The sequence below is a fragment of the Saccostrea echinata genome, unplaced genomic scaffold (genome assembly GCF_033153115.1).
Source record: "Saccostrea echinata isolate AGI-Se365-2 ecotype Australia unplaced genomic scaffold, CSIRO_AGI_Sech_v1 ptg000005l, whole genome shotgun sequence".
Taxonomy (NCBI): Eukaryota; Metazoa; Mollusca; class Bivalvia; order Ostreida; family Ostreidae; genus Saccostrea; species Saccostrea echinata.
In genome coordinates, this window is record NW_026889754.1 from 15,493,371 (window position 1) to 15,507,231 (window position 13,861).

Here is a 13,861-nt window from a genome sequence, read left to right on the forward strand (position 1 = left end):
TATGTATGACATATCTTACCTTGTTGAATATGCTAATGCTTTTTTTCATGCGTTACTCATTATACGTATTAGTAAGCCAGGGCTGTACACATCTATATAAATATGATAATAACCGTTACATTGTAATAAACAACATAACAAGGTTGCATATAAAAAATCATATTTACATATCTGTCAGAAAAAACGACTGTTGAATAGTCATAACTCATACACGCACACGACAAGCCTTTTCCCATGGATCAATGTATAGGGACTAACTGATAAAACAAAAGAAGAAATGTACACCAAAACAAAATACATTTAAGTCAGCTAAAACAATACTCTGTATTATCATGTAAAGAGGATTAAGGCCCTATTATTCTAAAATATGAAATAAATTCCATAGATATCTTTAAAGATAAGTGTGACATAGATTTGACTTTTAAAAAAGACAATCAACAAGAAGATTTTTGAGAAAAAAGAACAAAAGATTATGTTTGCCCCTACTAAGTCATATTCAAAACGAATGCCTTGCTCTGTGTTGCACCATTATGCAGTTAATTCAGAACAATATACTAGTAATCAAGCCAGGGGAAATACAAACAAATTAATGATTAATATTCCAAAAGGGGAAAATACAAATTAAAAATTAAAATTCTTAAAGCGAAAAATACAAACAAATTACTAATCAAAATTCCAAAAGAGGAAAATACAAGCAAATTAATAATCAAAATTCCAAAGGGGGACACTACAAACAAATTAATTATCAAAATTCCAAAATTGTAGGGTTTTTAAGTTTCTGAAATTGTTTTTATTGTCCATAAAAGAAAATTGGAGAGATTTTCTTCTTAAACCATAAAAAAAAGTAGAATCGTGGGACTTCAAAAAAAAAAATAAAATAAAATAAAAAAGAAATAAAATAAAATAAAAATTTTTAAAAAATAATAAAATGATAGTATCTCTTATAAAGGAGTTTAATACAAAAGATTTTATTTGTTGTTGACAATTTAATTTTTGATATAGATTTCTCATCAAGTAAGGATATGATTGCCAAGGAAAGAAAGATGCAAATTTTGTGGCAAAACTGTTCGGATAGCGCTTCTGGTTTTTTTCTTCAATTTTTAAGAAGACAAATAATAATCACTAAAATATTACGCTTGTGCATTGTCTGAATCAATTTTTAAAAAAGACTGCAATTATTACAGAAAGTATACACCCTTCAGTTAAGCTCACTTAGTATCCATGCCATGTGTCAACTGTTCCACGTGCTGTAAATATATATGCCTATAGATACTTATTAATGCTGTCCTCCGCACACTTCATTTTTCGACACCTATCAAATAATAATGTCTGCAAAAAAAGAGCGCCTATTCAAATTCCCAGACCGTTGTGTCAGTTTACACGCCTCTGATCAACACGTGTACTTCACGTGTACCAAAACAAATCCATTGTGGTTAACCACTTTTTATATAGTTGACAATAAAATTTCAAATCAAATGCGCAGGTTGTGCAAATTTGATACATCAATCACTTTACAGGTTATGCTTTGCAGACATTGTTTTGGTATAAATCCATGTATGCATTATCATACGTATATGGATATATTTTGTTGTTTGCATGTTTTACGCCTATAGTTCGTCATTTACATTTGCATCAAAATTGGTATCGTATATGATTTACATTATGACCCCTTGGTCGAGGCCTCTGCTGGTGGACTGTTAGTCCCTGAGGGCCTCTACAGCCCAGTAGCTAAGTACTTTGGTACTAGCTTGAAAATACGGAAATATGTTTAATTTCTGTGGTACAAATTTAGAAATTTATTAAAAAAATATTTCAAAATCAAGGATTGTCTCCCTCATGCATAGCTCTGATCCTTCGACGTATTTAGCTCAAGTCTTTGGTACCTTTTTTTTCCAGCTCCTCAAAGGTTTTCAAAAAATATTTCGGATTTCCGATGTTTCGGCATATGCATCACTAGGGAGACTTAATTTATCGAAATGTCCATATGGTGCATCAAAATGGTACCGTATATGATTTACAATACTAAAAAGTTAATACAGTTAAGTCAGTTAAACTAAATGTTTTCCGATTTGTTCTGAAAGTTGCTAAAAATTGATGCAGATCATGTAGATGTAAAATTAATCATTAAATTTTCATAATTCATCCGTGAATGATTTGTATGAAGCGCCATATATTTTTCAGGAATAACAATTATTCTTGACTCAAGTGTTGGGTCTTTGAAAGATCTTAAATATTAGAACCAGTTAAGTCCCCTGTTAAAATCCCTATTAAAGTTCTTATTTCGGTCTTAGAGCTTTCTGGAATTGTCGAGCTGAAAAAAATTAAATGAAAAATCTTAAAATGTATTCCAAGAGGCTTAATCTCGGGACAGATTAGTTAAGGCAGGATTTTTAGTTAATTTGAAATTAAACTTCACATCCAACAATAATTTTCCAAAGTACATAGATCATGTGTAGAAATGGGACCGATGTAGATACTATGCATTTTAATGACTTAATCATTACAAGTATGATTTACATGGAAACTATATGTAAATCTTCACGGAATTACAAACCTACGTATTACATCAATAGCCCAGTTTCAGGCACCTAGTTTTCCACCTTAGAATAATCCATTCTTAGACCCAACATGTTTACCAAATTAAAAAACAAAGCGAGCTTTTTTCAGGGTTCCACGCCCTTTTCATCCCTTAAAGAAGGTCAAAATACCAAAACTTTATTGCAAACATAGATGTCATGCAAATCATTTAAAAATGAATTATTTACTTCAAATAAAATTATTCAAGATCCAGTGATACACTTCTTTTTTAGGGTCGGTACGTGCTGTAGAGCGAGACTTCCCCTCTTAATGAGACCTCCGCTCGAAGGTTTCGCTCTGGAGAGAGCCTTCACTCCAGGGGGATGTCTAACTCTAGAGTCATTTTCCCTCCAGAGCACTACTTCTTCCTGGAAGTCTCGATAGAGAGTATACTAAGACTAGTAACTAAGAAACAAAGTGATTGTTAAGATGAGCAAAGGTGCCTCTTCTAAAATTGTGAATATCATGGCCCCTGGGTCGGGGGGTCTGGTGTAAAGGGGAGGGGCTCTATTGATTGTATAGTGAAAATGATTTTTTTCTATAACAATCATCTTCTTTGCCCCTGAGTACGACTAAATCGGGATCAGTACGATGTTTCGTTCTTTTTAATCGGATACAGAATCGACACAAAACTCTAGGAAAATACTTGTAGTGCTGAAAAAAAAGTTTTCGTATAATTTTTCCTTTCCGCGAATTCAAACGACAGCGATTTGCTGCAAATTGAATAAATCGCGATCTTTTCCGACCGCGATATTATCCTGCTGTACAATATTTGGTAGATAAACTATATGCATGATTATGATGAGCAGGACTGTCTTTCCTGAAATTGTGAATATCATGGTCCCTGGGTCAGGGGTTCTGGTGTTAGGGTGGGGCTCTATTTATTATTTAGTGAAATTGCATTATTTCTATGAATTTTTTTTTCTCCTGTATTTGGGAGACATACTAAATGCATGGTTATGATGAGCAGGGGTGCTTCTTCCAAAATTTTGAATTTCATAGCCCCTGGATCAGGGGTTCTGGTAGAAAGGGGGGAGGCTCTATTGATTATATAGTGAAAATGCATTATTTCTTTTAAAATCTTCTTTCCTGCTCCTGGGTATTAAGCAAGCAAACTGAATGCATAGTTATGACGAACAAGGATGCCTCTTTCAAAATTATAAATTTTATGGTCCCTGGGTAAGAGGTTTTGACGTTGTGGGAAAGGCTATTGATTATGTAGTGGAAATGCATAAATTCTTTGAAAATCTTATCTGCTCCTGGATACTTAGCAGTTAAAATAAATACATGATTATGATGAGGAAAGGTGCCTCTTCCAAAATAATGAGTCAGGGGTTCTAGTGTTTGGGCAGGGCTGTATTAATCTATATAGGAAAAATAGGTAAATTCTTCGAACATCTTCGCATATCCTGGATATTTAGCAGATAAACTAAGTGCAGGGTTACGATGAGTAAGGGTGCCTCTTTCAAAATTGTGAATTTTGTGACTCTTTGGTCAGGGGCTGTAGTGTTGAAGGGTTTGTGTGCTCCATTGATTATGTAGTGAAAATGCGTTAATTCTTTGAAAATGTTGTCCTCTGCTCCTGAATATTTAGTAGGTAAATTTACAGCATAATTATGATAAACAAGAGTGCATCCTCCACAATTTTGAAATTTGTGCCCCCAGAGTCAGGGGTCAAGTGTTCTGATGCTGGGTAAGGCTCTATTAATTTGTATTCTACTGAGAGGAGTTATTCCCCTCAGCTTTTCACCTATGATAATGAATCCCTGTAAATAATGTAATTGAAAGGTCAAATTTAAAAAGAGATTTAAACAATGATTTTTATAATATATAATACAGAAAGTACTTTCATAGTTCTTATTTGTCAGGTAGTCTTGGAGATAAATATATCTTATCTTTATACACTATATGTTCTTCATAGACCAAGAAAGGCCAATGTGAGAGGGAATGAGATTAATTGGTTTACCAATAGTGCTTAAGCACTATTGTTTTCTTTAGATGATAAATGGGGGCCGGTAGAGATGAGTAAATAGATCCAGTTAAAGATTAGGGTGAGTTAACCATGCATCGGACACATACCTTGCTTCGGACAACTTTAAGCAATAACCTTTCAATGAACCCGAGTCTCCCCGTGTTTTTAATTGTTTCTATCTTAAAGGTGAAGATTTAAACTTTTTAATGATGCCGATTTTTATTTTCATGTTGTGATAAAAATACCACAAGAATGGCCTTGAAATTACGTCATATATTTGCCATCATCAAAGGGGAGTAACCAGAAATTTACGATTTTGCAATTTTTAGAGTTGTCGTTCTTTTAAATAGACGTGAACGGAACGGGTAGGACCTAGGTAAAATTTATCAATAATTGATAATTTTACAGAAATTTTCAAAAATTTTACTTCAATGTTTGTATAATATTTCTTAAAGTTGTTTTTAACTAGTATGTTTATTTTACCGTACATCGGACACAAATTAACCATGCATCGGACACTTTCCGATGCATGGGTAATCACTTCCATTTTCATATAAAACCCAAATGACAGCTGTTTTTTTTTTACGGAAATAGAAAATAGAAACTCTAAATTTTCAGTGAAAATACAAATAATCGACATATGACAACTAGAAGTGGACTCTATTTATTTCTTTAAACTAGATGATGATAACCCACGAGACAAAGCGCGAGTTGCCATATTACTAGTACTGTAAACATGGTAAAGCCTTTCTAAGACGATGTGATGCAACTAAATTCTCTTCACATTTGTGGATCAAAATAGTCATTCAAATTTAATTAGAAGGTTAATTTTTAAATAAAAGATAAAAATGTTTTGATATCACTCATTTTAAAGCACCGAGATCAAGGTATGATATTTTTCTGGTTTAAATATCGTATGTCCGATGCATGGTGAATATTGTCCGATCCATGGTGAATTCTGACTTATTCCGAAAAAATCTATATTTAATGATATTTTCTCAATAAATAGGGAACGGTTGTGTCAAAAATTTATATTTTAACCACATACTACATATTAAGTTCCATTTTGATAATATTCGGTCGGTAGCGATATCGCTAGAACTTGTTGAAGTGCGAGGGTGTCCGATGCATGGTGAATTCACCCTAATTAAGATTAATTAAGGAGTACTATACTAATTATTTTGCTGAACCCTAATCATGATATTTCTCTTGCTTTTGGGCAACATAGCTGCGTCTATCAGTGTGCTGCATTTCACATTTCCAAGGATTATACTCAGGTGACTGTTAAGGTCCTTGGGCCTCGTGTAATTATTTTATATTCTAAGCATGGTGTCTCTATAGTGGCTTTGGAGTACATGCGTGTCTTTTTAGACTAATTTTGCAAATGACAAATGAGAAGGTAATTAAATTTACGAGTTCCATTTGTACTGAAAAAGCAGCTGTCTATGATGTTTTGTTTGTTTGTATGTTGTTTAACGTCCCTCTCGAGAATTTTTCACTCATATGGGGACGCCACCACTTGCCGGTGGAGAGCTGCAAATGTTGTCCTATACTCGGCACTTACGGCCATTGAGCAGTGAGGGATCTTTTTTGTGCCAGCACCTACTGCGACACGGGACCTCGGTTTATACGGTCTCATCCGAAGGACCGGTCTCCACGTCCCACAGTGGGATTCGAACCCGCGACGTAAGGATCAACTCCTTACGCCGCGACTCTAGAGCAGACGCTCTAACCACTGCGCCACGCGGGCGACCTGTTTATGATGTAAAAAAAGCCCGGACTGTAAGAACTGCGAACGATAGTATTGTTCTCCAGCCTACCTCCAAGTCAATTTTCAAAAGATAACACATTTGAATGATTTTTCATATCTATTTAGACATTTATATGAATTTTCATAAAACATTATTTCTTTGGGGGGAAAAAGAGAGATAATTCTATAATTTCGGTAAAACTTGTGTTTTTCCCTTTAAAAATCAATGGAAAACGGAAAATATTTTTAAAACATTTTTCTCCCACGTGAAACAAAAATTCCTTTTTACAGGTAGTATGCGATGTCATTTCACAAATTAATAACAAAGCTTTTTGTGTTTCACGGGGGGGGGGGGGGGGGGGGGATATGTTTACAGACAAAAAACTACAAAAATGCTTATTTTTTTCACCAATTTCAAAGGGGATTACAACAAAAACAATGTATTTTATTAATAATATATGTTTCATTTTGTATGAGTAAAACATAAAAAAAGATTTGAGGAACATTTATTCATATCCAAGAATATTTTAAAGGTGCTTAGACACAGATTTGAAGTTAATATTTTCTCAAATTTTCTGTATAATATCACGACTTATATATTGCAATAGCATTTCACACGAAAATATAATTAAAAACTTATTTTATCTAGAAATTATTGGAACTACGAATTCCTAGACGCGTTTGATTAACACATCATTGCACTTTCACAAATTTTATCTTTATCCTTAATATTTAAGAAAAGAAACGATTTTGTTGTGTATTAATGAAAAACATTACATCTATAATTCAGAAAATTCAGAGTAGAAATGTGCGAAAGCAAATCCTCTCACTAATATCGTCAGCCCGTGCTCAGTGTTGAGTACAGAGTTTAACAAATTGAATACACCCGTGAAACGTAAACTGTTTTTGTAAACAGGGCACGAGCTCTGTGACTGTTAATGTTTACGATTCACCGGGTGTGTTCAATTGTTAAAGTCTGCACACACCACTGAGCACGGACTGACAATACTGTGAGTGGGTTTTGCTTTCGAACATTTCTACTCTGAATTTTCTGGATTATACTTTTAATATTTTTCATTAATACGCAACAAAATTGCCACTTTTCTTAAGTATTAAGAATAAAATTAAAATTTGTGAAAGTGCAAGGATGTGTCAATCAAACGCGTCCAGAAAGAGCAAGAGCCACGAACCATCAAAAATGGCCCTGTCTCAAAAAGTAACGGAGTTTTGTCAATTGATAGTGTAGACTTTTGGCTTTTCTTTGCCGTTTTTCTTTTTTCGATATCGATTATATTTTTTGAAAAAGAGAGTTTGAAGTATGACGGTGTTTTAAAAGAAAAATGCTAGTAGAACGTCATTTTTTGAAACGTAACGTCGTAGGGCGGAAAAATTACCTTGAGCGATTTTACATATGTGACTTTGAATTAAAACTAGTATTAATTGGGATAGATATTTATTATCTTACTAATAAACTTCATAATTAATTTAAGACAATTAAGGACAGTTGGAAATTGATTTCACATCGCAGTCTTGATGGCAACTGCGTGTTTAACTGATTGAAATTTATAGATACATAATAAATAAAAATAAATATATATTTTAAAAAATGCTTAAATATAAAATTGTAGGTCTAATAACAGCTTTAAAATAGCAGGCATTGTGGGGGTGGGGGTGGGGTGGGTGTGTTAAGGGCAGTAAAGAAAACAATTTGGCGTGAATTTCTGATAATCAATAATCTGATGGTATCATCCAGTTGGGCTTAAATCATACAAATAATGACAGCATTCCAGAGCATAAAAACTTTTCAGCAACATTCCAAATAGTTTAGAGCCTTTATGACGTCATAACTGACGTATTATTAGTAACGTCATATATAATGGACCCATATGTATTCACAATAGAAAAAAATGTTTTGCCAGATATTTATTTTAGAAAATGTTTATTCTTGAGGTTTTTTATCCACAATAAGCGTTTTAAACGAACAATAAATTGCTTTTTTCGCATATTTTGTGAAATTTATAATTTTTTATTGTTGTATGAATTAAATGTTAACGATTGATTCACAAATTAGTGATTATTTGATGCATCAAAATTTAAATATAAAATCAAATTTCATATTGGCCACACCCACGAACAACAACGATAATAAGCATAAAGATTTGTATCGGCAATATCTATATCTATGGTAAGTATAAAAGTTGTTCTTGACTGTGGCCACAACTAACTTTGGAAAAATCTGTCGAAAAATCGGCATTTTTTAACGCTTTTATCACACCATCGCATGTTCCAACCGTCGCACGTGCCTAATGGTGCATTATTTAACAAAATAAGTTACGTATGGAAGATAAGTATGTTGTCCTCTAACATTTAATGTATAGGACTCTTGTTGAATCAAAACTTTATTTTTGTGAAAAACACAGGGCCAAATATGATGGTTCGTGGCTTTAGCTCTTTGAAGTTTCAATAACTTCGAGATGAAGTAAGATTTTTATTTTATTTTAGTATGAAATGCTATAGCAACATACAAGTCATGAAATTATATAGAAAATTTGAGAAAATATTAACTTCAAATCTGTGTCCAAGCACCTTTAAAATGTGGTGATGCTTTAAAGCCCGATTTCAATGAAAAATATCGTCTACCTTCCTTATTTAAAGAGCTGGAATTAGGGGTAATTAACTATTTAACACTGGAATTAACATTATCAGTCAATTGCCATTGAACTGTTCTTTGCATTCTACAAAGATTCTACAGCCAAATTGCCATTAGTATTGAATTAAATGGGTGTAAAATGTAGGCAGGAATCGAGAGTTAGCTACATGTATAGCGTGCGTAGTTCTTTATCGCGGGAAATTGTTGTCGTACGTTTTGATGTTATTGATTTTGGTAAAATTTGGTAATTTCAATTTTTCTAAAAGTTCCTTGGAGTTTTTAAGTATCCACATCTGCATGATTAACCTCTCGTATATGTTTTTGTACAGTACCCCGGAAATTTCTCCTTCACTGTTATTTAATAGTATTACGGAAGCCCATTTAGGACCTATCAAAAATATTTTTGAATTTCGATATAACGAGTTGTCGAATTTTTTAAAACGAATTTAATTCATTATAACAGTTTTTTAAATTTGTTATAATGAACTAAATTTGTTATAATAGATTTGTTGACTTCCTTTCAACGAGTTCAAAAATTGTTATAACAGATTAAATGCATTTAAGCGATTGCCAAAAATTGCTAAAACGAATTAAATTCGTTTAAACGAATTCTTAAAATTATTAAAACGATTAAATTCCATAAAACGAATTCCTAAATGGGCTTCTGTTTAACATAGCTATCAACGTTTAAAAATTGAAAGAAAAAAAATCAAACCAAACAAAAAGCAAAAACAAAAAACAAAACAAACCAAACCAAAAACAAAACAAAACAAAACAAAAAAACAAACAAACAAACAAACAAAACAAAACAAAATAATCATATACACACAAAAATTCAATTATTATTTGAAAAATCAATTTATCAATCTTAGTATTATACTTTAAAGAAATTATTCCCTGGTCATTGGTTTTTGAAAACGTGAAATATTCTCGGAAAAAAAAAACGAAAAAAAAAACTTTTACTTTTTAGGTCACCTGAGTCACTCAGGTAACCTATTGCTATTCGTTTTTGTCTGGCGTCGTGCGATGTGTGTGAACATTGAACATTTTTAGCTTCTTCTCTGAAACCGCTCAACTAATTTCAACCAAATTTGGCATATAGCATCTATGGGTGAAGGGGAACAAAAATTGTGAATTTCATGGTCCCTGCCCCCTGGGGCCTGAGGGATGGGGCTAAAACCACCAAAATTAATGAAATATTAAAAAATCTTCTTCTTTACTCCTGGACATCAAGCAGTCAAACTGTTGGCATGATTGTAATAAGCATTGAGCCCTCTACCAAAATTGTGAAATTCATGGCCCCAGGGTTAGGGGTTCCGGTGCTAGGTGGGGCTATATAGATCATATAATGAAAGTGCATTATTTCTTTGAAAATCTTCTTCTCTGCTCCTGGGTATTAAATAAACTAAGTAAGTACATAGTTATGATGAGCAAGAGTGCCTCTTCCAAAATTTTGAATTTTATGGCCCCAGAGTCAGGGGTTCCGGTGTTAGGGCGGGGCTCTATTGATTATATAGTGAAAATGCATTAATTCATTAAAAATCTTCTTCTCTGCTCCTGGGTATTAAATAAACTAAGTAAGTATATAGTTATGATGAGCAAGAGTGTCTCTTCCAAAAGTATGAATTTCATGGCCCCAGGGTCAGGGGTTCAGGTGTTAGGGCGGGGCTCTATTAATTTAATAGTGAAAATGCATTATTTCTTTGAAAATCCTTTTCTCTGCTCCTGGGTATTAAATAAACTAACTAAGTATATAGTTATGATGAGCAAGAGTGCCATTTCCAAAATTATGAATTTCATGGCCCCAGGGTCAGGGGTTCCGGTGTTAGTGCGGAGCTCTATTGATTATATAGTGAAAATGCATTATTTCTTTGAAAATCTTCTTCTCTGCCCCTGGGTATCAAATTAACTAAGTATGTACATAGTTATGATGAGCAAGAGGTCTCTTCCAAAACTGTGAATTTCATGGTCCCAGGGTCAGGGGTTCTGGTGTTAGGGCGGGGCTCTATTGATTATATAGTGAAAATACATTAATTCATTGAAAATCTTCTCTGCTCCTGGGTATTAAATAAACTATTAAAGAACATCGTTATGGTGAACATGGCCGCCTTTTCAGAAATTCTGAATTCCATGGCCCCTGAGTCAGGGGTTCAGGTGTTAGGGCGGGGCTCTATTTATTATATAGTAAAATTGCCTAAATTCTTTGAAAATCGTCTTCTCTGCTCCTGGGTTTTAAATAAACTAATATAGTGCACAGTTATGAGTAGCGTGGTTGCCTCTTCAAAAATTGTGAATTTTATGGCCCCAGGGTCAGGGATTCTGATGTTTGGGCGGGGCTCTATTGATTATATAGGAAAATGCATATTCTTTCAAAATTCAAAATTTTTCTTATCCGCTCCTGGGTATTTTTCAAACAAAGGAAGTGCATGGTTATGATAAGGAAGAATGCCTCTTCCAAAATTGTGAAATTCATGGCCCCAGGGTCAGGGGTTCTGGTGAAGGGGGGGAGGCCCTATTGATTATATAGTGAAAATGCATAATTTCTTTCAAAATATTTTTTTCTACTTCTGGTTATAAGCCAAAGAAACAAGTGTATACTTATGATGAGCAAGGGTGCTTAATCCAGAATTTTGAGCTTATGGCCAATGGGTCAGATGTTCTGCGGTAAGGATGGGGCTTTATTTATTTAATAATATAGTGATAATGCATTTCTTTGAAAATTTTCTATGCTTCTTGGCATATTAAATGCAAACAAAGAAAAGTTTTAATATGCAAGGGTATTTTTACCAGAATTTTGAACACCTGGACCATTTAATCAAGTGTTCTGGTCCTGGCCAGTGCTCTATTAACTTGTATTCAGCTTTGATAATAAATCACTGTAAATAATGTTTTTGAATGCTTAATAGAATAAGAGAATTATGCAAGAATATTTATTGTATGATACAAAAAGTACTTTCATAGTTTTAATGATCAAGTAGACTTGGAAATAAATGATGAATAAAATTGAGACAAAAATAACTTATCTTTTTTAATTGTTCTTCAAAGGCCAAGAGAGGCCAATGTGAGAAGTAATAATATGGGGTTACAAAATAGCCAGTTTGTTAATAGTTTGCATGGTACATGTAATAGTGATAAATGGGGGGCAGATAGATACTAGACCAATTATTTTGTTGATGCAAATCATACTATAAAATAATTTTTCTTGCTTTTGGGCAACAAAGCTTCATTTATCAGTTTATGGATCCTCTAAATTGTTGTATTGTACTCAGGTGACCGTTAAGGCCCTTCGGCCTCTTGTTATCGAACTTTCCTGGTAGGAACTTTCATTAGAAGCGACATTGTAAATGCAACTATTGCCAAGCAAGCCAGACGAAGTAATTACCCCTTGTTGCCTTTAACTTCTGCTCTTACCTAAGGTAAAGCGAGATAACTCCTACTAGATAAGCCGTTCAATTTGAAAAATAAAGGAGTTATTGCCAATTTAGAGACACTCCGATATAGATTCGATTGTCCTTAACATGATGATAGATGCTTTCTATGAAAATTCAAGTCTTTTTACAATATTTCATTTTACATTGAAAAAGTATATGCTTTTACAAGAAAAATGATACCAAATTTGCCATATATTTCAATGATAAAAAGTTATGGTAAATTAAGAGAACACACCGATAGGGATAAACTGTACATTAACCTGATGATAGATGCTTTTTACTGAAAGTCAGGTCTTCTTACAATATATTATTTAGATGTAGAAAGTACATGCTATAACAGGTAAAACAATACCATATTCGCCATATTTCAATGAAAAATTAAAAAAAAAAATATATGGTCAATTAAGAGAACACACCAATATCGATTGACTGACCTTAACATGATGATACTATGAAAATTTAACTTTCTTAAAATGTCAGAAACTCTGTTTATCTAAATCAGAAGGATTTGGCTTTTTAATTATTTCCAAATGTTAATACAAATTAAATATTGAATTAGATTTTCAAGGTTTGTACCAAAGAGCTCAGAGGTATCCCTCATCTTCCTGTTTGTTAAAAAATGAAATATGGTTTTCATATTCTTTATTCACATGATTACCCCAAATTTTATACATATGCTAGTTGAATGTTAATCCAGAATCACTCTTAAATCTCTTAACATTTAGTTTTAAAAAATACTTACTTTACTTCAAATAAATGGAGTATGTACGTACAGGTGGTAGTCATCTGCCCCATCCCTCTAGATCACAGGCACCTGGCGTTACTTATTTTTCTTTTAATAAAAAATCTATACCCCCTACCAAAGAATAATTCACAAGGTTCACATCGCCGCCTTCTTGAATTTTATTAGGTATGTCAAATCAACTTCCATTTTCGTCTGAAACTCCGTGAAATAAATTACCTGCAGCCGTATTCTTTTCATTGTCAGTATTTAGAGATCTCAACTTACGGACAGTGCAATCAAAAGGGCGCAACACACTTTCAAATATTTAAAAGTTGAAGATATAATTGATGATTGTAATGCAATCATCAAAGTCTCGTCAAGTGATATATATATATATATATATATATATATATATATATATATATATATATATATATATATATATATATATATATATATATATATGGTAAATTAAATCCTACACGTAAAACTTTAAGAAAACTAGACCTACTAAACCTTGTCATATGAGGCGTAAATATTACCACAGATCCCAGAAATATCACTGGCGTATGAGAAAAAGAAATAATCTACTATACGTTGCTGTAAATAATACAAACAAGATATGTTTGTGAAACACTGATGCCCCCGTATGGTAACTTATAGCAAAGGTTAAACTTTCTCAAATGCAAATCAATATGTTGGTACCCAAAGTAAAGTCTTGTCTCGAGGAATAAACCTGTGAAATATGGAAGCCCTA